Raw genomic sequence first — 25,359 nt, 5'->3', positions numbered from 1 at the left:
CCTAGCGTGGACATTGAGGTAAAATTACTTGAGAGTGGAATGCATCGATACGCACCGTGTATCAAAATACAGTTCATTTTGAGAACTGTGGAAAATCATAATGGGAAAAGAATAGGTACCTGACGCTGATTGCCTTTTCCCGCTTCTAATTTCTACACCACATTTAATATTGTATCATACAAACTGGTACAAGTGTATTGTATTCAAAATTGTATTCATTGGGCTAGCCTCCAAATCAATGAACGAAAAACCATTCTGTTTACTATGGATAGCGGCGGGTAGGGTAAGTGTATACATAACCATGAGGGCAGTCAAGGTAAACGGGTGGATCCGGTACATGTAAGGTAAGAACACAGTGACATCGTATGTGTCTGTTATGATCCTTTATACACTATTTTAAGATAGGTATGAATCTAATATGATTTAAGGAATCATATGTGAAAAAACAAACGTTTATAATATTTTCCCGTCGATGTTAACTAAATCATAGGCGCGATGTTTCCTGTTTTTAGTCTTCCTAAGTTTATATTATCATGTGTGCACCTATGTCAATATCTTGAAAGAAATGTAATACACGAGGAGAAAATCGTGACATATTATCTATCATTGATCGTATAACTGTACCAGCTAGACATATAGGCTGTGGCAGAGACGAGGGCTGTAGTGAAAGCGTCGTCTCGATCTGAACGGGGACTTCCTTAATGGATGTACCTTGTAGTGCCTTAATGGACGTGATAGGATTGACTCCATCCATGACATAACGAACTGTAAACGATATAATCTTTACCAATGGCTGTATATTACATTTCTGTCTAAAACACACGGTACATTATATGGTTAATATACTACTGATGGTGTTTTCATTGGAAGAACCAAAATTAAACTACTCAACAAATACATGTATATAGATAATCGTTTTATGGCAATACCTATGAGAAGCAGACTGAATCATTGGTTTATGAATATTAAAATAAGCCGACGAAAATGTTGTGGCCTCTGATGAGCAAACGTAAAGCAGGTTCGTACATGAATGCTTTAATACATGACAGGTAACACGTGCATTTTAAACGGACTAAATTAACCTATATGATGTTACTCTATAGTACGATGGCCGATATTGGCCGGCATTATCATGACTTAACATAAATCTGCCCAGCAGTTTTCTTTGAGAAAAATATTTCCGACAGAAACGTAACATGACTGTATATGAATCTGCCCGGCATTGTTTTTTTTTTTTGGCACTTTAATAGGATGAGTGATGGACCTATTGACAGCCTCTATAAATAATATAATTTGTCATTTCCAGATATCTGTCTGTAACTAGCCAAATGATTGTATTTAAGCTCTTGTTTTGCCAATGTTTATCTAATTTGATTTCGAAGTCTCTTATAGTTGTTTATTTTATTACCCATTCCAAATATCAACAGTTCTGAAACTAAACGAGGTTTTTCTTTTCTCTAGTATTCATGCTTGATTGATAAGACATCATGAATCATACTACAGATAAAACACATAAAGTACATCAGAAATCATACTGCAGGTAAAACACACATAAAGTACATCAGAAATCATACTACAGGTAAAAGTCACATAAAGTACATCAGAAATCATACTACAGGTAAAAGTCACATAAAGTACATCAGAAATCATACTACAGGTAAAAGTCACATAAAGTACATCAGAAATCATACTATAGGTAAAAGTCACATAAAGTACATCAGAAATCATACTACAGGTAAAAGTCACATAAAGTACATCAGAAATCATACTACAGGTAAAAGTCACATAAAGTACATCAAAAATCATACTACAGGTAAAACACCCATAAAGTACATCAGAAATCATACTACAGGTAAAAGTCACATAAAGTACATCAGAAAAATCAGTCTACAGGTAAAAGTCACTTAAAGTACATCAGAAATCATACTATAGGTAAAAGTCACATAAAGTACATCAGAAATCATACTACAGGTAAAACACACATAAAGTACATCAGAAATCATACACACATAAAGTACATCAGAAATCATACTACAGGTAAAAGTCACATAAAGTACATCAGAAATCATACTACAGGTAAAAGTCACGTAAAGTACATCAGAAATCATACTACAGGTAAAACACACATAAAGTACATCAAACAAAAATGAATTTCAATGACATGCATATATTACAGAAGCAATAATGCGTAAATGATACATGCTAAGGAGTTGAAACACATTTGCAGTTATGTTGCTGGGCTTTGTTTCACATGTGGGTTATAATGTTGTCCGCTGCCATTTACTCATACCGCGTAAAGGTAAGTCATTATTTTTGGAATCATGTTTCGTGCTCTGTTTAGTTTCCTGATATAGCACTCCAGTGCTTCCCCCTATTATCTGGTAGATATATTACAAAGTACCTTGATGTCGGACATTTTTTCTGTCGGGCAGAGTTATATAAAGTCATGATACATTTCTGCCGGACATATTTTTCTCTGAGAAAACTGCCTGGAATATTTATGTGGAGTCATGATATTTATCTGTCGGACATATTTTTCTCTAATAAAACTGTCGGGCAGATTTGTATTAAGTCATGATACGTTTCTGCCGGCCCATATCGGCCATCGTACTATAGCGCTACCGCATTGTGTTATCCGATAGTATAACCTGATACTTTCTTTATAATGCTGGTTTTCTATCGCTCCTTAAACATTTAAATGTACTTTTTGTCAAAGGGTACCATTGCACACAGCAGGGAATTTGGAATAATGAGAGCATTTTTTTTTTATTGTTTTCGGTGAAAATTCATTTAAAACATTAGTAATTGCGAATAATGTGTGATATGCTATTTAATCTAGACATCTAGAATATATCTATTCCTCTACCTCATTTACACAATCTACCTGATCTACCTTACACTTATTAGGAAACACCTCCTATGGAATGTGTAGGCGTAGTGCTCAGTATGGAAAAACCCAATCAATCGTTACGCCAAAATACATTTATTTCGAAACAAAAATGTGAAGTAGTGTTAGTTCGACTCTGTTAAACTTCCATGGTATGTCTCTGTACATTTTTAGAGTGTAGGGTATATCCACACAACACTAATAATTACATCATGTGTAAGTCACACCACACTTATGATAACACCATGTGTACGTCACACCACACTTTAAACGACGTCATGTGTAAGTCACCCCACACTTATGATAACACCATGTGTAAGTCACACCTAACTTATTATAACACCATGTGTAAGTCACACCTCACTTATGATAACACCATGTGCAAGTCTCACCACACTTATAATTAAATCATGCGTAAGTCACACCACACTTATGAGAACACCATGTGTACGTCACACCACACTTTAAACGACGTCATGTGTAAGTCACATCACATTTATGATGACGTCATGTGTTGGTCACACCACACTTATAATAACACCATGTGTACGTCTCACCACACTTATGATAACACCATGTGTAAGTCACACCTAACTTATGATAACACCATGTGTAAGTCACACCACACTTATGATAACACCATGTGTAAGTAACACCACACTTATAATAACACAATGTGTAAGTCACACCTAACTTATGATAACACAATGTGTACGTCACACAACACTTATAATAACACCATGTGTTAGTCACACCACACTTATCATAACACCATGTGTACGTCACACCACACTTAAAACGACGTCATGTGTTAGTCACACCACACTTATAATGACGTCATGTGTTAGTCACACCACACTTATGATAACACCATGTGTACGTCACACCACACTTATGATAACACCGTGTGTAAGTCACACCTAAATTATGATAACACCATGTGTAAGTCACACCACACTTATGATAACACCTTGTGTACGTCACACCACACTTATGATAACACCATGTGTAAGTCTCACCACACTTATAATTAAATCATGCGTAAGTCACACCACACTTATACAGACATCATGTGAAAGTCACACCATACTTATAATCAAATCATATGTTAGTCACACCACAATTATAATGACGCCATATGTTACTCACACCACACGTTTGATAACACAATGTGTTAGTCACACCACAATTATAATTACATGTTTAGTATAGGACAGACGATTTACACATGTATAGAATAGGGAAGATGATTTACACATGTTAAGTATAGGACAGATGCTATACACATGTTTAGTATATGACAGATTATATACACATGTTTATGATAGGACAGATGACCTACAAATGTACACACGTTAAATATAGGACAGGTGCTATACACATGTTAAGTAAAGGACAGATGCTATACACATGTTTAGTATAGGAAAGGTGATTTATACGTGTTTTGTAAAGGAAAGATGCTATACACATGTTTAGTATAGGACAGATGACATACACATGTACACACGTTAAGTATAGGACAGATGCTATACACATGTTTAGTAAAGGACAGATGCTATACACATGTTTAGTATAGGACAGATGACCTACACATGTTAAGTATAAGACAGATGCTATACACATGTTTATTAAAGGACAGATGACCTACACACGTTAAGTATAGGACATATGCTATACACATGTTTAGTAAAGGACAGATGACCTACATATGTTTAGTATAGGACAGATGCTATACACATGTTTAGTAAAGGACAGGTGACCTACACATGTTTAGTATAGGCCGGATGACCTACACATGTTTAGTATAGGACAGATGATATACACATGTTTCGTATAGGGCAAATGGCCTTCACATGTTTAGTAAAGGACAGATGACCTACATATGTTTAGTATAGGACAGATGCAATACACATGTTTAGTATAGGACAGATGACCTACATATGTTTAGTATAGGACAGATGCTATACACATGTTTAGTAAAGGACAGGTGACCTACACATGTTTAGTATAGGCCGTATGACCTACACATGTTTAGTATAGGACAGATGATATACACATGTTTAGTATAGGGCAAATGGCCTTCACATGTTTAGTAAAGGACAGATGACCTACACATGTTTAGTATAGGACATATGACCTACACATGTTTATTATAGGACAGATGACCTACAAATCTACACATGTTAAGTATAGGACAGATGATATACACATGTTTAGTATAGGACAGATGATCTTCAAACGTTAAGTATAGGACAGATGATTGACACATATTTAGTATAGGACAGATGACCTACAAATTTACACACGTTAAGTATAGGACAGATGGTATACACATGTTTAGTATAGGACAGATGACTTACACATTTGCAGTATAGGACAGATGATCTACAAATGTTAAGTATAGTACATATGATATACACATGTTAAGTATAGGACAGATGCTATACACATGTTTAGTATAGGACAGATGCTATACACATGTTTAGTAAAGGACAGATGCAATACACATGTTTAGTAAAAGACAGATGACCTACACATGTTAAGTATAGGCCAGATGACCTACACATGTTTAGTATAGGACAGATGACCTACATATGTTTAGTATAGGACAGATGACATACAAATTTACACACGTTAAGTATAGGACAGTCGATTTTCACATGTTTAGTAAAGGACAGATGATATACACATGTTTAGTATAGGGCAAATGGCCTTCACATGTTTAGTAAAAGACAGATGACCTACACATATTTAGTATAGGACAGATGACCTACACATGTTTAGTATAGGACAGATGACCTACACATGTTTAGTATAGGACAGATGACCTACAAATCTACACACGTTAAGTATAGGACAGATGATATACATATGTTTAGTATAGGACAGATGACCTAAAAATGTACACACGTTAGGTATAGGACAGATGATACTGTATACACATGTGTAGTAAAGGACAGATGATATACACATGTTTAGTATAGGGCAAATGGCCTTCACATGTTTAGAAAAGGACAGATGACCTACACATGTTTAGTATAGGACAGATGATCTTCAAACGTTAAGTATGGGACAGATGATTGACACATATTTAGTATAGGACAGATGACCTCCAAATCTACACACGTTAAGTATAGGACAGATGATATACACATGTTTAGCATAGGACAGATGATCTTCAAACGTTAAGTATAGGACAGATGATTGACACATATTTAGTATAGGACAGATGACCTACACATGTTTAGTATAGGACAGATGACGTACAAATGTACAGACGTTAAGTATAGGACAGTTGATTGACACATATTTAGTATAGGACAGATGACCTACAAACTTACACACGTTAAGTATAGGACAGATGTTATACACATGTTTAGTATAGGACAGATGACTTACACATTTGCAGTATAGGACAGATGATCTACAAATGTTAAGTATAGTACAGATGATATACACATGTTTAGCATAGGACAGATGCTATACACATGTTTAGTAAAGGACAGATGACCTACACATGTTTAGTAAAGGACAGATGACCTACACATGTTTAGTATAGGACAGATGACCTACACATGTTTAGTATAGGACAGATAACCTACAAATGTACACACGTTAAGTATAGAACAGATGATATACACATGTCTAGTATAGGACAGATGACTTACACATGTTAAGTATAGGACAGATGACCTACACATGTTTAGTATAGGACAGATAACCTACAAATGTACACACGTTAAGTATAGGACAGATGATATACACATGTTTAGTATAGGACAGATGACCTACAAATGTACACACGTAAGGTATAGGACAGATGATACTGTATACACATGTTTAGTAAAGGACAGATGACATTATTTTATTATCTCTGTCCCTCTATCGCTTAAAACAAAAACCAAAAAAACCCCGACAATTTCAGAACTTCTTATACAGAAGATATTTTCCCTGCTGTGATGAAACATAGGTAAAGATAGCTTCAGTACTTGCAGTCATAAAATTCCTTCAAACCTAATCAAACTAAAGAAATCATTGTACTGACATGTTTTTTATGAGCACAATGTTTGGATAATACGTTCTGTCTCATGAGATTTCAAGATACATTGGGAACCGAACGAGACACCTTAAGCTAATCTAATGATTACATTACATGTATCAGGAGGGCCCCGGTTTAATGAACGTTCATAAAGAGATTTGGCTGGTTGCTATGCCTATTTCCCCAAAGCTATGTTACGCTAGTGCGCGCACTGTTATGACGCGTCCTCAGGTATGTTATACAGGTAGCAATATAGGAATCCCTTTGTCTAAGAATAGATTATTGTAAACAGACCACATATTTGGTATTTCGGCATTATTTGTTGGTGTTTAAGCACTTGATATAATTACTATTGCCAGTTGGAGGGTAAAACAATTCATAAATTTCATCAAAAATAGTGTCTTACCTACAAAGCGTAGCTATACTGTACACGTGTACAGGGATTTGTTGACATGCTTCGATAGAAGTATGTCGCACTAAATAGTTAAGAAATTATTACTAACTTAACTGATAAAATGTAAACAAAACTTCCATCGATTTAAAAAACAACAACATTGCCTTATTAAGGAAAATGATCACAAGCCTAAATATTAAGAAAAAAAAACCTGAAGGAGGATTCGAACCTGCACCGTTTATTTTCTAGTCGCAAGTAAACTGCGTTACACATTGGCAATTTCAAACTTATTTAACCCGAAAAACACCGGTCTTAGTTTAGAAAAATTTGATCACCCCTGTTTTTCAGTATTTTGAGCACTTTCCCAAAGGAGGACCACTTTTCCGTAATACGATTCATTTTTGCATATTACATCACGGTCACAAAAAGTTTATTCAAAAGTTGGTCCTCGGATGGGAAAGTGTTGGAAGTATTTTTTTAAGTCCGGGAAACCCATCACTTTCATAGATGTAGCGTATATGGCTATATTTGCAGTATCATATTAGCAATACCTAATTTCTCAGCAGTTTAAAGATTTATATGAAATTGGTTTTGTATCTTTTGTATGCATTTTTGCTACACGAAATGTTTTACTCCTTAATTTTTTTCCCCCGTTTTCATAAATGCCGACTTATAGGGAAATACCGGCAGTTTCCCGCCATACCTCTTTAAAGAGCTCCTTTGTTAAGTTAAGAAGGGATCATGAAACACATTTATCAGAAAAACTTATCTTTGGAATTCCTTGGCGATTTTCAGTTAAGGAAACATTTTAGTTAAGGAAAGTGATTTGGATAAAACTTTATATGAGGGGTCATTTTATATTATACATTTTTAGTTAAACTTAAATTTCCATTTTCTATTCCCATTGACTATGTTTTACTTTTTTATGTTTATGATAGAATAGAATCAACAGTCCCTGCAGGTAGGGAGTACAAATTGTACCTGCTGTCCCCATTGCATGATCGTAAGAGGCGACAAAATATGGGATCTTATCTTTTCTCTTCTTTCTAAACAGTGTTCTTCTTCCTAATGTCTCCCTTGACAATGCCTCACTTTTGGCCTTTAGTTGAGTGGTCGCCCCTGTGAGGAAGGCCTTGGGTTCTGTCCCCTGGCCGAGAGTTTCTACTCCTGCTTAACGCTCAGCAATTTAAGAGTGGGACGACTGATTCGCCCGTTGTCTGTTTAATGTGACCGGGTGGGGTGTCCTGGTGGGTGTCTTCGGCAGTATGTTTCAGTGAGGTAGCACTATAAAGTCGGCATCAGTTCCGCGCTATCACAAGGAGACAAACACGAACATATCGCACACTACACGCATGCATCTTGCACACAGGGGAGGCCGTCATTAAATGACCATAGCTGATGATAGGACGTTAAACAATACTAAACCAAACCAAAAACCAAACACAATCAACAGTATATATATAACTCACGGTTCACATAGTAATTCAAATTCAGTGCAACTGGTGACATTGGTTCGTCTTAATTCTATACTTTCACTTGAAAAGCTTTGTATGAAAAAGATAATACGTTTTTCGATAAATGATTCAATCAAATTAAATTAACTTGGATATCCATAATATCTGTACAAAACCGAATAATGTAAATGCCAGAAAATAAACCCATACATTATAAAAACTACAAGATTATTTTCATAACATACCAGTATAAAATGTATGCCAGTGTTAATATATCAACAATTTTGAATAGCATTGTAGTGTCTGTGTAAAACGGACATAAGTAAAATGTGGGATATTTTTGATCTTAATGAATCCATGTACATTAAGAATTTATTCTGTATTTGATGAGTTTAGCTAGTGTACTCTACTACATATAGGGATAGTTAGACATTTGGACTATGAAGTGTTATACGAAATATCCAATCAAATTCGTTTAAGAAATTTTTACTATATGCATTGCATTCCTCACTTTCTATTGAATAATAATCTAGTCAGCCTATAGGTTTCAAACTAAAATCAACGCGAGTTCAACCATACGCTATATGTCAATATCATGCCACTTTAGATATATATTTTAGAAACTAAACTATTCTTATACGACATGTATCATTACAAAATGATTCTTTTACTGATATAGTGAATTTTATTTATGTAACGTAACTGTGTGTTCATTATAGAAACTATGTATATACTACTTAAAACCACCTACCTGCAGCAGGATACATTGCACATCTATCGTTTCGATTTAGCAGTAAGGGAATACTTGAAAATAAACCGCATTAGAAAATGGTTTTACTCGAAATAGAATGTCTGGTCGGACTTGGTGACATCAAGGTCAAAGGTACAATTTACTTCCACGCACGGATGAATGGAATTTAATTATTATATTATGTATTTAATACGAGGTCATTCCGGGTATAATGTATGCTTTCTTAGTCGGTCGTCGTATATATGTTCTTCAAATGACAGATGTGGTATCGATTTGTTATCTTGTCTTATCGATTTACTTACGGATAGTCATGTAACTCAAATATACCATGGTAACAACACGATGTCGCATTCATTGTGATGATTTGTGAGAAAATCAGCTATTCGGAAATACTTGTTTTGCTTTCAAAGAATTTACAAATTATTCGTTATAACGGTGTGTAATTACAAATTGTAATGACACCAGCAATGATACCAAAAAGACAATATTTAAGGAGATACTTGGGCAATTTCGATCATTGTTTGTGCAATAGACACAACCTAAATTTGACTATGTTAAGATACATATGGATAGTTATTTTTACTAATAAAGAGCTATATAAAATATGCTGCGTGTGCTCGAACAACAATTAAAACTAAAACGTATAACTATACTATTAAGGCTTTATTTGTTAATAATCAAAAACAAGTCCTTGGCTCTTGTCAATATCTTGGCATGAAATATGTACATGTATAAAAAGTATCGAACTGTATTGTTATGAAGGGTGTTTTGTCATGGTTATTATAAAAACTTGCTCATGTGAAAGTTAAGTTTGCCGGCCATACATGCGAGCTGAAAATAATTAAAAGGGACCGTATCTTATCTGAAATCATACCGTGCCTTCACAATGATAATAATGGCAATATATGTATTCAAGCTGACCGAAGTGTACATTTTCATGACAACAACATGGCAATTTCCTGTCTTGGATTTAAAAAGGGCATTTGCCGAGAGGACATCTTTTGCTGGATCCATTTGCCGTCTTCTGATAATATCTATATACTCATTGCATAAACGTCTTCATCACGTGGATTACGGATCGAAATGTTACTTCATCTACACACAGATCTATTTTTTCATCTGTTACTGGACATAGCTTTTCAAAGGGACCCAGGATGATTACGAGTATAAGCCATCAGATTTGGACGACCACTTGGTACTCTTCGATCATTTCGTGATGGTCTGATACATGTATGAGGTGAGCTCCAAACTGCCACGATATCATTAAGTTCATCCTGCAAAATGAATGGTAACTGTCATATTAATGCTTTTTTAATTTAACTTCAATAAATCATCATACATGACTATATGACTATATCTATACATGACTATGTCTATCCCGCTTCCGCCTTCAGCTTAGCTTGCTCTTCGTCTATATGACTTTCTATATAGCGTATATGCCACAATATAAGGTTTTCTGGATTGAGATATGCTACGCTTATTTCACGGTTCAGTAAGATCATACATGTCTTCAAAGTGTAACAGGAGATATTTAAATACTCAGCCGGACTGGGATTCGAACCCGGGATCTGCCGAGTTTTAGACGGATGTACTACCAATGGAGCTGGTCGCCAGCGATCGATCCAGCACAGTTATGCTACATGATTCTCTCTCCTTTATCTAAGTCTTCGCCCCCGACGACAACATTATTTACAACACAGCACCACTGAACAGGAGGAGAGCAGTGCATTGCACGGCTTAACTGGGGTTCGAACCCGGGACCCTTAGACTCTGAACCGGCGCTCTAGTAATTGAGCTACAATAGTCTGTATTCATGGAACCGGTCTCATGCTTTAGATTTTACTTTGTGCTCTAACCTTATTCCTTGTTCTTTTAAAACAAAATTGTCAATGATTTGTATAAAAATAAATATGAAAAGACTTAAAACAGCTACGGTTTTCTATGTTTACGCTTGACTTTTTTTACCGTTGACATAATTTAAGCGAGTAATAAGAAAGCTGGTTTGAGCTCAGAATCCATGCTTGAGCATGTAAACGGTTTCATGAATACGCGCAATAGTCGCCGGCAATCGACTCAGTCCAGTTCTGCTACCGTAGCTATATCCATGAAACACCGTGTACAGAAAGATACGTACAAAATGTAAATAAGATTGTTAATAACTCAAAAATTAACGTTAATTGGTAAAACATGTTTGAAATAAATCTCCATACGATAATGTTTTTTTTTGTGTGTGAAGTAAACAATGGCGGCTTATTTATGAATTTCCATCGGGCCAATAGCAGAGCAATTCGTCAATGCGCGTATACAACTACAACAAATAAGAGAAAAAATATCAAATGACTAACCCGACTATTAAATTTAAAAAAAAATAAGACGCTATAAAAAATATATATATAAAGTGATGTTTACTGTATAATTTCCAGGTATACTCATATATCGAAGTAGATTCATTGGACTATATTAACCTCACAAAGAAGCTACCATATTAATCAATGTTACTCGCTCCGACCTTTTTTTCCCTTTGTAAAGCATTTTAACCATTCGTCGGATGTTAATATACGAAATGATCTTCATTTTGACGGCGTATACGGTTAATGGAAATCAGAGGTAAAAGTATATCTTATTCATCTTATAGAAAGAAACAGCAAAGTAGGGAGGAAGATGATATTAAGAGAAAAATACAAACTATTGAAGAGCAGGAATATGTAGACATAGAAGATTTAGAAATTAAGAAAAGGGAATTGGAAAATATTAGATTGAGGAAGGTAAAAGGAAGTATAATTAGATCTAGGGCAAGATGGCAAGAGGAAGGAGACAAGCCAACAAATACTTTTTTCAATTTAGAAAATAGGAATTATACTTCCAAGATTATACCAAAGATACAGAAAGATGATTATGTTATTATTACACAACAGGATGAAATTTTAGAAGAAGTTTGTTTATTTTATGAAAAATTATATGATAATAATACTGATATTGATGATACAGATTTAGCAGATTTTTTGAATACATGTGATGTTTCAAAATTAGAAAATAACTATTCTTTTGGTCTAGAAGGGTTAATTACTTTAGATGAAGCAACAAAAACTTTGAAAAATATGAAAAATAACAAAAGTCCTGGTTCTGATGGGTTTACTGTGGATTTTTTTAAGTGTTTCTGGAAACAGCTAGGGGGGTTCATTGTTAGATCTATAAATTGTGGGTATAGGAAAGGTTTGCTATCAGTAACACAAAGGCAAGGTATTATAACATGTATTCCCAAGGGAGATAAACCTAGGCAGTTCATAAAAAATTGGCGACCCATAACATTATTGAATATAGTCTATAAAATAGCGTCTGGATCGATAGCAGGTAGAATTAGAACAGTTTTAGATAAATTAATTAGTGAAGATCAAACAGGATTTCTTTCAGGCCGTTATATAGGGGAAAATACTAGATTAGTTTATGACATTATGCAATATGCAGAAGAAAGATATATTCCAGGTATGTTATTAATGGTAGATTTTGAGAAAGCATTCGACTCAGTCTCATGGGAATTTGTTGATAAAGTTTTAAAATATTTTAATGTTGGTTCTGATATTAGATGCTGGGTAAAACTACTACACACCAATGTAAGTTCAACTATAAACCAAGGTGGTAATCTTTCATCATTTCTAAACATAAAAAGAGGCTGTCGCCAAGGTGATCCAATCGCCCCCTACATTTTTATGTTGTGTGTTGAAATACTAGGCATAAGACTTAGAAATAACAATAAGATTAAGGGTATAGAAGTAAATAAAAGTCCATCCTTATTTCTCAGTATGCTGATGATACTTCTCTCATTTTAGACGGTTCAAAAAGGTCTTTAAAAGAGTCGATAGCAGAATTGAATACTTTCGCTAAAATATCTGGTTTGAAGTTAAATATAGACAAAACCCAGGTGGTTTGGATAGGGAGCACAATACATAGTGAAGATACATTTTTACCTGATCTAAAATTGCAGTGGGGAAGGACAAAATTCATGCTCCTGGGAATAGAATTTAGTGTCAATCTTCATGAAATTCCAAAATTAAATTTTGATAAAAAGTTGATTAAACTTAAAGCACTTATCATGACATGGGGCAGGGTGATTTTTATGATTGTCCCATCAGAGGTTCTGTCAGAGTTAGAAAACCAAATAGTCACTCGAGGGTTAGACATTTAAGGATTGGTTGTCATATTTTTGACGTTTATTGGCGTGTTAACTACATCGGGTTTGCGATATATTTAACATGGTGTTTAACGCCCCATTCAATATATCGCAAGCCCGATGTAGTTTACACGGCAATAAACGTCAAAAATATGACAACCAATCCTTATATTTATATTCCAAACCAACAATATTAGTTGTGCAGTGTTGCGAGTATTGTTAATTGCTGTTTTATAACTCTTATGCACACCGACTGGGTCAGCGGTAAACTGTTCGGAACAGCCGGGTAGTTTCGCATTCCACAGTCGTTGTCAAGGGCAACCAGGCCGACAAAAACAATAAACAAGAAGGTTCCACAGTAAACACATCAATTTAATAATAAAAAAAAAATAATTTAAATGCATATATGTCAATAACCAATTTGTATACTAAAATGTTTCCATTTTAATATATGTTGAAGCCATTTAGCGATATAACTGTCATACAATAACATTTTAAGACACAACATAGCGGAACATCGCCACTTGGCGGTAATTAGGTCAGAGATCAGCTGGCGGAGGCGGCCATTATTGAAAGTTTTGAGGCGGCTGACACAAGTTTTCACTGTTTACCGAAGGTAAATGAACATCCATGAAAGGTAGAATTACTCAAGAAACCTGACGTGAATGAAGACGAATTAGACTGATATGCAGAAGATGGAGTAGACAAGTGTGATGCTGTGCTTTCTGTTAAAACTGTGGTGGGCATGACTGTGTTTTCCGTTGAAGCTGTACATGTGGTACACGTGTTGGTCACGGCCGGAACGATAGAAAGTGGGCCATTTTCGGAGACCGGATACCATTGTTTCTTACCCTTTTATAACATTCTATTTCTATTTTCTACTGTTTTTGTATTTTTCCTGTTTATTTATAGTGTCCTTTTTAAAATTCTCACTGAAACGCGAGTCATTTCGCCCGTTAAAGTAGTTCTGTCAAACAAATTATGTATCACTACACTGACCTAATCCCCGTTGTAGTTCATTGGAAAATATGTTACAGTAGAGTTATCTAGGCACTATGCAGTGCAAATGTAAATATTTCTATGTGACCCCCCTCAGGGTAGGGGATGAATATTGTTTTGAAAATATCAAAGCGATCAGAGAGAACGAACATACCCAATTGAAATTATTTTTAAGAAAAAAGTCCCATCTTCCTGGAATGTACGGTTTATATACTGTTAAAAAAATATTCTTCCGTCGACATCTTCCAAAATGCGGCATAGGAATTTGCTTTTTTGATGACGTCAAATCATTGTTGAACCATTGTAATGTCACGGGCGGGCAGTGAGATGTAAAATGAACATTCTTGAATCCCTTTCTTGCCCAGGATAACTTTATCATACATGCTAAAAAATTAGCAAAATCTCTGTCGATCCGTGGAGAAAAAAGTCACAACGGAAAAAGCTGTTTAAACAACTACCCCCTCGGGTTAGAGATTTTTCCGTCTCTCCCTCAAGGTAGAGGAAGATTGTTTTTCACCTATTCTTTTACTCTCAGTTGCAATTCCATCGACTGTAGTCTGACTAATGTACAGATGGTCATTGAATATCGCCGTTCACTTGTTATGGCATGACAAAAAGCGTGCTATTCTGCATGAGGCTATTTCCCACTTGGGTCGATATTATTGTATTTCCTGGCTAAAAAAGCGGCATTGAAAAGACTTAAAATGTAAACTCCTGGTCAGGGAAAAAACGGGAGGATTTTCCAAATAGGATGCATATGAAATCAATGAACTTACATTACGTTAATAATGGCACACCACAGAAAATATTTGTAACTCATTGGATTAGCTGGAAAACCATACAACTAACACACGTGTTTCTTGCAACCGCAATATCTATTTTAGGTGGGAGAAAAATATCATTCCACACTTTTGAAAGTAAAAATAACATGCTTATTCTTAAGATTTTTTAATATCACTATTTATTATCAAATTCATGTTACGACGACTTTTTACAATAAAGTTTAAAAGACATTTCGATGAAATTTTCTCTGCCAGTATCTATGTCATTTATGAAAGTTAAGATGAGACTTACGTGTGGAGCTTTTATTATCGTAAAGCCTCTAAAGAAGTTTAATATACAAACTTTCTTAGAATAACTCATTTACCATTGTTCGTCACATTACGTAGCAGGATTAGTATTATTGCCTACATGTACCTGGTGGACACTGACCACAGGTAATTCGTACCTACAATGCGTGACACCTATCATTCAAATCTCATATATATACCAGTATTGTAAGTATAAACTATAATTTTCATGTCTTGTAAATCAGGTTTATAACCGTGCACGGAACAGATATTTCAGAATAATTTAATCGTGCTTGTAACAAGTTTTTTCAATGGCTTAAAAATTTATGTTATCAGCCCATAACGTAAAAAAATGACGTCGCCGTTTGTAACGTCGCTTTTGATTGGCTGATACAGCAGCGCAATTCTTTCTAAGAGAAAAGAGTCCATCAAAAAAAATGGATTTCCACAGGGATTGTGTAAAGTTGATTAAATTATAAGGATTAACTTGAATATATTTTTCATGTTATGGAGCTATAACACAAAAAAACGGAGTGTACTCTCATCATAAACCGCTTCGCGGTTTATTTAGAGGACACTCCGGTTTTTTTGTGTTATATCTCCGTATCCCACATGTTTTAACTTTTTGTCATGCACTCAAAAATATTAACCCCTCAAATCAGGCAGCATGGAAAACACTATTATTAGACAAACTGGAGTGTTTTGGAGGCGACAACATTTTCAAAATGACAAAAGACGGATTAACATTGTTAGCCAAAACATTTAATATCTTTTGGATGGAAATGTGCAAGAAAATGTGTCCCCCACAACCCCAGAGAATGTGGTCTCACAACCAATTTGGTATACTTATTTAATTAAATGAGGCAATATTTGCTTTCTTTATGAAAACTGGTGTAAAAAAAATGTAGTTTTTGTTTCTGATTTATTAGAAAACAATCAATTCATGTCTTGTGATATTTTTCTCAAAAGTATGATATTAATGTTAATTTTATAGATTACTATGGAGTTATTAATGTCATACCAAGAATTTGGAAAGACCTTTTGCAGAATATAAATGGTGACGTACCTTATATAACTTATAAATCAATAAATTATCTTAATACACATGATAACACTGAAAAACCGGTGAATAGTCAAAGAAAATGGCAAGAAGAACTCCATAGTAATATTAGTGAAGAATCCTGGAAATCTTTTAACTCGATTCATAACTGATGACACAAAACTTATTTACTTTCAGTATAAAATCATACTCAGGATCATCTATACCAACACAAAAATAATGAGTGTACCTTTTGTACAAATGAAAAGGAAACTATTTTTGGGAATGCAGTATAGTAAAAACATGTTGGTTATGGCTGATAGATACGCTAGAAAATAAGTCCCAAATTATCTTGCCCAGACACCCAACAACCTTTATTTTTGGTGTAATAGAAAAAGAACGAAATTATTTATTTATTGCACATTATGAGATACTATATATATTCTATATAAGTCATGTATTATGGCCTTTACACAGCTATATATGTAGTGTAGTATAATCTTTTCACAGCTATATCAGTTGTGTAGTATGATCTTTTCACAGCTATATCAGAAGTGTGGTATGGCCTTTACACAGCTATATCAGTAGTGTAGCATGATCTTTTCACAGCTATATCAGTAGTGTAGCATGGCCTTTTCAAAGCTATATCAGTTGTGTAGTATGATCTTTACACAGCTAAATCAGTTGTGTAGTATGATCTTTTCACAGCTATATCAGTAGTGTCGTATGATCTTTTCACAGCTATATCAGTAGTGTAATATGACCTTTTCACAGCTATATCAGTAGAGTAGTATGATCTTTTCACAGCTATATCAGTAGTGTAGTATGACCTTTTCACAGCTATATCAGTAGAGTAGTATGATCTTTTCACAGCTATATCAGTAGTGTAGTATGACCTTTTCACAGCTATATCAGTAGAGTAGTATGATCTTTTCACAGCTATATCAGTAGTGTAGTATGACCTTTTCACAGCTATATCAGTAGAGTAGTATGATCTTTTCACAGCTATATCAGTAGTGTAGTATGACCTTTTCACAGCTATATCAGTAGAGTAGTATGATATTTTCAGAGCTATATCAGTAGTGTAGTATGACCTTTTCACAGCTATATCAGTAGAGTAGTATGATCTTGACACAGCTATATCAGTAGTGTAGTATGATCTTTACACTGCTATATCAGTAGTGTATTATGATCTTTTCACAGCTATAACAGTAGTGTAGTATGATCTTTACACTGCTATATCAGTAGTGTATTATGATCTTTTCACAGCTATATCAGTAGTGTGGTCTTCTTCTTTTTATAGCTTTATCAGTAGTGTAGTATGATCTTTACACAGTTATATCAGTAGTTTAGTATGATCTTTACACTGCTATATCAGTAGTGTAGTATGATCTTTTCACAGCTATAACAGTAGTGTAGTATGATCTTTACACTGCTATATCAGTAGTGTATTATGATCTTTTCACAGCTATATCAGTAGTGTGGTATGCTTCTTTTGACACCTATATCAGTAGTGTGATATGACCTTTTCACAGCTATAACAGTAGTTTAGCATGATCTTTTCACAGCTATATCAGTAGTTTAGCATGATCTTTTCACAGCTATATCAGAAGTGTGGTATGCTTCTTTTTATAGCTATATCAGTAGTGTAGTAGGATCTTTACACTGCTATAACAGTAGTGTAGTATGATCTTTACACTGCTATATCAGTAGTGTAATATGATCTTTTCACAGCTATATCAGTAGTGTGGTATGCTTCTTTTGACACCTATATCAGTAGTGTGATATGACCTTTTCACAGCTATAACAGTAGTTTAGCATGATCTTTTCACAGCTATATCAGTAGTTTAGCATGATCTTTTCACAGCTATATCAGAAGTGTGGTATGCTTCTTTTTATAGCTATATCAGTAGTGTAGTAGGATCTTTACACTGCTATAACAGTAGTGTAGTATGATCTTTACACTGCTATATCAGTAGTGTAATATGACCTTTTCACAGCTATATCAGTTGTGTGGTATGCTTCATTTTATAGCTATATCAGTAGTGTAGCATGATCTTTTCACAGCTAAATCAGTAGCGAGTATGACCTTTTCACTGCTATATCAGTATTGTAGTATGATCTTTACACTGCTATAACAGTAGTGTAGTATGATCTTTGCACTGCTATATCAGTACTGTATTATGATCTTCAGTAGTGTAGTATGACCTTTTCACAGCTATAACAGTAGTGCGGTATGCTTCTTTTGAAACCTATATCAGTAGTGTGATATGACCTTTTCACAGCTATAACAGTAGTGTAGTATGATCTTTTCACAGCTATATCAGTAGTGTAGTATGATCTTTTCACAGCTATAACAGTAGTGTAGTATGATCTTTACACTGCTATATCAGTAGTGTATTATGATCTTTTCACAGCTATATCAGTAGTGAAGTATGACCTTTTCACAGCTATATCAGTAGTGTGGTCTTCTTCTTTTTATAGCTATATCAGTAGTGTAGTAGGATCTTTACACAGTTATATCAGTAGTTTAGTATGATCTTTACACTGCTATATCAGTAGTGTAGTATGATCTTTTCACAGCTATATCAGTAGTGTAGTATGATCTTTTCACAGCTATATCAGTAGTGTAGTATGATCTTTTCACAGCTATATCAGTAGTGTAGTATGATCTTTTCACAGCTATATCAGTAGTGTAGTATGATCTTTTCACAGCTATATCAGTAGTGTAGTATGATCTTTTCACAGCTATATCAGTAGTGTAGTATGATCTTTTCACAGCTATATCAGTAGTGTAGTATGATCTTTTCACAGCTATATCAGTAGTGTAGTATGATCTTTTCACAGCTATATCAGTAGTGTAGTATGATCTTTTCACAGCTATATCAGTAGTGTAGTATGATCTTTTCACAGCTATATCAGTAGTGTAGTATGATCTTTTCACAGCTATATCAGTAGTGTAGTATGATCTTTTCACAGCTATATCAGTAGTGTAGTATGATCTTTTCACAGCTATATCAGTAGTGTAGTATGATCTTTTCACAGCTATATCAGTAGTGTAGTATGATCTTTTCACAGCTATATCAGTAGTGTAGTATGATCTTTTCACAGCTATATCAGTAGTGTAGTATGATCTTTTCACAGCTATATCAGTAGTGTAGTATGATCTTTTCACAGCTATATCAGTAGTGTAGTATGATCTTTTCACAGCTATATCAGTAGTGTAGTATGATCTTTTCACAGCTATATCAGTAGTGTAGTATGATCTTTTCACAGCTATATCAGTAGTGTAGTATGATCTTTTCACAGCTATATCAGTAGTGTAGTATGATCTTTTCACAGCTATATCAGTAGTGTAGTATGATCTTTTCACAGCTATATCAGTAGTGTAGTATGATCTTTTCACAGCTATATCAGTAGTGTAGTATGATCTTTTCACAGCTATATCAGTAGTGTAGTATGATCTTTTCACAGCTATATCAGTAGTGTAGTATGATCTTTTCACAGCTATATCAGTAGTGTAGTATGATCTTTTCACAGCTATATCAGTAGTGTAGTATGATCTTTTCACAGCTATATCAGTAGTGTAGTATGATCTTTTCACAGCTATATCAGTAGTGTAGTATGATCTTTTCACAGCTATATCAGTAGTGTAGTATGATCTTTTCACAGCTATATCAGTAGTGTAGTATGATCTTTTCACAGCTATATCAGTAGTGTAGTATGATCTTTTCACAGCTATATCAGTAGTGTAGTATGATCTTTTCACAGCTATATCAGTAGTGTAGTATGATCTTTTCACAGCTATATCAGTAGTGTAGTATGATCTTTTCACAGCTATATCAGTAGTGTAGTATGATCTTTTCACAGCTATATCAGTAGTGTAGTATGATCTTTTCACAGCTATATCAGTAGTGTAGTATGATCTTTTCACAGCTATATCAGTAGTGTAGTATGATCTTTTCACAGCTATATCAGTAGTGTAGCATGATCTTTTCACAGCTATATCAGTAGTGTAGTATGATCTTTTCACAGCTATATCAGTAGTGTAGTATGATCTTTTCACAGCTATATCAGTAGTGTAGTATGATCTTTTCACAGCTATATCAGTAGTGTAGTATGATCTTTTCACAGCTATATCAGTAGTGTAGTATGATCTTTTCACAGCTATATCAGTAGTGTAGTATGATCTTTTCACAGCTATATCAGTAGTGTAGTATGATCTTTTCACAGCTATATCAGTAGTGTAGTATGATCTTTTCACAGCTATATCAGTAGTGTAGTATGATCTTTTCACAGCTATATCAGTAGTGTAGTATGATCTTTTCACAGCTATATCAGTAGTGTAGTATGATCTTTTCACAGCTATATCAGTAGTGTAGTATGATCTTTTCACAGCTATATCAGTAGTGTAGTATGATCTTTTCACAGCTATATCAGTAGTGTAGTATGATCTTTTCACAGCTATATCAGTAGTGTAGTATGATCTTTTCACAGCTATATCAGTAGTGTAGTATGATCTTTTCACAGCTATATCAGTAGTGTAGTATGATCTTTTCACAGCTATATCAGTAGTGTAGTATGATCTTTTCACAGCTATATCAGTAGTGTAGTATGATCTTTTCACAGCTATATCAGTAGTGTAGTATGATCTTTTCACAGCTATATCAGTAGTGTAGTATGATCTTTTCACAGCTATATCAGTAGTGTAGTATGATCTTTTCACAGCTATATCAGTAGTGTAGTATGATCTTTTCACAGCTATATCAGTAGTGTAGTATGATCTTTTCACAGCTATATCAGTAGTGTAGTATGATCTTTTCACAGCTATATCAGTAGTGTAGTATGATCTTTTCACAGCTATATCAGTAGTGTAGCATGATCTTTTCACAGCTATATCAGTAGTGTAGCATGATCTTTTCACAGCTAAATCAGTAGCGAGTATGACCTTTTCACTGCTATATCAGTAGTGTAGTATGATCTTTTCACAGCTATATCAGTAGTGTAGTATGATCTTTTCACAGCTATATCAGTAGTGTAGTATGATCTTTTCACAGCTATATCAGTAGTGTAGTATGATCTTTTCACAGCTATATCAGTAGTGTAGTATGATCTTTTCACAGCTATATCAGTAGTGTAGTATGATCTTTTCACAGCTATATCAGTAGTGTAGTATGATCTTTTCACAGCTATATCAGTAGTGTAGTATGATCTTTTCACAGCTATATCAGTAGTGTAGTATGATCTTTTCACAGCTATATCAGTAGTGTAGTATGATCTTTTCACAGCTATATCAGTAGTGTAGTATGATCTTTTCACAGCTATATCAGTAGTGTAGTATGATCTTTTCACAGCTATATCAGTAGTGTAGTATGATCTTTTCACAGCTATATCAGTAGTGTAGTATGATCTTTTCACAGCTATATCAGTAGTGTAGTATGATCTTTTCACAGCTATATCAGTAGTGTAGTATGATCTTTTCACAGCTATATCAGTAGTGTAGTATGATCTTTTCACAGCTATATCAGTAGTGTAGTATGATCTTTTCACAGCTATATCAGTAGTGTAGTATGATCTTTTCACAGCTATATCAGTAGTGTAGTATGATCTTTTCACAGCTATATCAGTAGTGTAGTATGATCTTTTCACAGCTATATCAGTAGTGTAGTATGATCTTTTCACAGCTATATCAGTAGTGTAGTATGATCTTTTCACAGCTATATCAGTAGTGTAGTATGATCTTTTCACAGCTATATCAGTAGTGTAGTATGATCTTTTCACAGCTATATCAGTAGTGTAGTATGATCTTTTCACAGCTATATCAGTAGTGTAGTATGATCTTTTCACAGCTATATCAGTAGTGTAGTATGATCTTTTCACAGCTATATCAGTAGTGTAGTATGATCTTTTCACAGCTATATCAGTAGTGTAGTATGATCTTTTCACAGCTATATCAGTAGTGTAGTATGATCTTTTCACAGCTATATCAGTAGTGTAGTATGATCTTTTCACAGCTATATCAGTAGTGTAGTATGATCTTTTCACAGCTATATCAGTAGTGTAGTATGATCTTTTCACAGCTATATCAGTAGTGTAGTATGATCTTTTCACAGCTATATCAGTAGTGTAGTATGATCTTTTCACAGCTATATCAGTAGTGTAGTATGATCTTTTCACAGCTATATCAGTAGTGTAGTATGATCTTTTCACAGCTATATCAGTAGTGTAGTATGATCTTTTCACAGCTATATCAGTAGTGTAGTATGATCTTTTCACAGCTATATCAGTAGTGTAGTATGATCTTTTCACAGCTATATCAGTAGTGTAGTATGATCTTTTCACAGCTATATCAGTAGTGTAGTATGATCTTTTCACAGCTATATCAGTAGTTTAGCATGATCTTTTCACAGCTATATCAGAAGTGTGGTATGCTTCTTTTTATAGCTATATCAGTAGTGTAGTAGGATCTTTACACTGCTATAACAGTAGTGTAGTATGATCTTTACACTGCTATATCAGTAGTGTAATATGACCTTTTCACAGCTATATCAGTTGTGTGGTATGCTTCATTTTATAGCTATATCAGTAGTGTAGCATGATCTTTTCACAGCTAAATCAGTAGCGAGTATGACCTTTTCACTGCTATATCAGTATTGTAGTATGATCTTTACACTGCTATAACAGTAGTGTAGTATGATCTTAACACAGCTATAACAGTAGCGTAGTATGATCTTTACACAGCTATAACAGTAGTGTAGTATGATCTTTACACTGCTATATCAGCAGTGTATTATGATCTTTTCACAGCTATATCAGTAGTGAAGTATGACCTTTTCACAGCTATATCAGTAGTGTGGTATGCTTCTTTTGACACCTATATCAGTAGTGTGATATGACCTTTTCACAGCTATAACAGTAGTTTGGCATGATCTTTTCACAGCTATATCAGTAGTTTAGCATGATCTTTTCACAGCTATATCAGAAGTGTGGTATGCTTCTTTTTATAGCTATATCAGTAGTGTAGTAGGATCTTTACACTGCTATAACAGTAGTGTAGTATGACCTTTTCACTGCTATATCAGTATTGTAGTATGACCTTTTCACTGCTATATCAGTAGTGTGGTATGCTTCTTTTTATAGCTATATTAGTAGTTTAGCATGATCTTTTCACAGTTATATCAGTAGTGTGATTTGACCTTTTCACAGCTATATCAGTTGTGTGGTATGTTTCTTTACACAGTTATATCAGTAGTTTAGTATGATCTTTAAACTGCTATATCAGTTGTGTGGTATGCTTCTTTTCACAGTTATATCAGTAGTTTGGTATGATCTTTACACTGCTATATCAGTTGTGTGGTATGCTTCTTTGCACAGTTATATCAGTAGTTTAGTATGATCTTTACACTACTATATCAGTAGTGTAGTATGATCTTTTCACAGGTATATCAGTAGTTTAGTATGATCTTAACATAGCTAGATCAGTAGTGTAATATGATCTTTTCACAGCTATATCAGTAATGTAGTATGATATTTTTACAGCTATATCAGTAATGTAGTATGATCTTTTCACAGCTATATCAGTAGTGTAGTATGATCTTGACACAGCAATATCAGTAGTGTCGTATGATCTTTACACAGCTATATCAGTAGTGTAGTATGATCTTTTCACAGTTATATCAGTAGTTTAGTATGATTTTTACACTGCTATATTAGAAGTTTCGTATGATCTTTACACAGCTATATCAGTAGTGTACTATGATGTTTTTACAGCTATATCAGTAGTGTAGTATGATCTTTACACAGCGATATCAGTAGTTTAGTATGATCTTTTCACAGTTATATCGGTAGTTTAGGTTGATCTTTACACTGCTATATCAGTAGTGTAGTATGATATTTTCACAGCTATAACAGTAGTGTAGTATGATCTTTTCACAGCTATATCAGTAGTGTAGTATGATTTTTACACAGCTATAACAGTAGTGTAGCATGATCTTTTCATAGCTATATCAGTAGTGTAGTATGATCTTTACACTGTTATAACAGTAGTGTAGTATGATCTTTATACAGCTATATCAGTAGTGTAGTATGATCTTTTCACAGTTATATCAGTAGTTTAGGTTGATCTTTACACTGCTATATCAGTAGTTCAATATGATATTTTCGCATCTATATCAGTAGAGTAGTATGATCTTTTCACAGCTATATCAGTAGTGTAGTATGACCTTTTCACAGCTATAACAGTAGTGCGGTATGCTTCTTTTGACACCTATATCAGTAGTGTGGTATGAGCTTTTCACAGCTATAGCAGTAGTGTAGTATGATCTTTTCACAGCTACATCAGTAGTGTAGTATGATCTTTACACTGCTATATCAGTAGTGTAGTATGATCTTTTCACAGCTATATCAGTAGCGTAGTATGATCTTTTCACAGCTATATCAGTAGTGTGGTATGCTTCTTTTTATAGCTATATCAGTAGTGTAGTATGATCTTTACACAGTTATATCAGTAGTTTAGTATGATCTTTACACTGCTATATCAGTAGTGTAGTATGATCTTT

The 25,359-nt window shown here is 34.4% G+C and overlaps 1 protein-coding gene across 3 annotated transcripts in view; it reads left to right on the top strand.

Moving 5' to 3' along the window:
- The first annotated feature begins 290 nt into the window (after nucleotides 1-290).
- Nucleotides 291-25,359, top strand: part of LOC110457863 — an 85,243-nt gene continuing 60,174 nt past the window's right edge. For all 3 annotated transcript variants that reach the window (XR_002463727.1, XM_021509310.1, XM_021509308.1), the window contains exon 1: nucleotides 291-344. The gene's annotated coding sequence lies outside the window, so the exon portion shown is untranslated. The remainder of the gene's footprint in view (nucleotides 345-25,359) is intronic.

The sequence above is a fragment of the Mizuhopecten yessoensis genome, unplaced genomic scaffold (genome assembly GCF_002113885.1).
Source record: "Mizuhopecten yessoensis strain PY_sf001 unplaced genomic scaffold, ASM211388v2 scaffold9351, whole genome shotgun sequence".
NCBI classification, from domain to species: Eukaryota; Metazoa; Mollusca; class Bivalvia; order Pectinida; family Pectinidae; genus Mizuhopecten; species Mizuhopecten yessoensis.
The sequence above is the reverse complement of the archived record's forward strand: the minus strand, read 5'-3'. Positions and strand labels throughout refer to the sequence as shown.